Genomic DNA, 580 nt, shown 5'->3' with positions numbered 1-580 from the left:
GGATCTTATCTCTTATATGTCTCCGTGTGTTTTTAATTGGGTTGAGGTTACTTGGTGTTTTGTATGCTTCAGTTACCTGAATGTCAGATTGCTTCCTCATATTTGGGAAGTTTTTCTGCAATTACTTTTGCCCATATTTTTTGAATGTCATTTACATTGACACCTTCTTTCTCTTTGATGCCTATTAGTCTCACATTGTTCATCTTTGCATCATCTTGCAGTTGATGGATCATTTTTTCCTGCATCCCAATTGTTTTTAAGAGATGTTTTCTAACACTCTCTCAAGCTTTCACAGAGAGCACATTGGCCAAGCAGTGGCCGTGACTCATCCACATGGCTGACACTGACAAAGGTTCTACAATCTGAAGTACAGGATCTCAGGATAAATCCTGAGGGGATTTCACTGACCTTCTCAGACCCTGCTTTACCTTGGTCTTAACCATCCAGTAGAAAAGTATGTAGACGAAATATGGGAAGTAAAGGCATGCTGTTATGTTGAGCTGTGGGGGACTCAGTTCAACAATTTCTGACATTACAAGTTAAACAGAAGACCCAATGCTATTATGGGCTACTGGACTCT

This window comes from Octodon degus, unplaced genomic scaffold (genome assembly GCF_000260255.1).
Source record: "Octodon degus isolate 3935 unplaced genomic scaffold, OctDeg1.0 scaffold00308, whole genome shotgun sequence".
In the NCBI taxonomy this organism is placed as follows: Eukaryota; Metazoa; Chordata; class Mammalia; order Rodentia; family Octodontidae; genus Octodon; species Octodon degus.
This window is presented reverse-complemented; position numbering follows the sequence as displayed.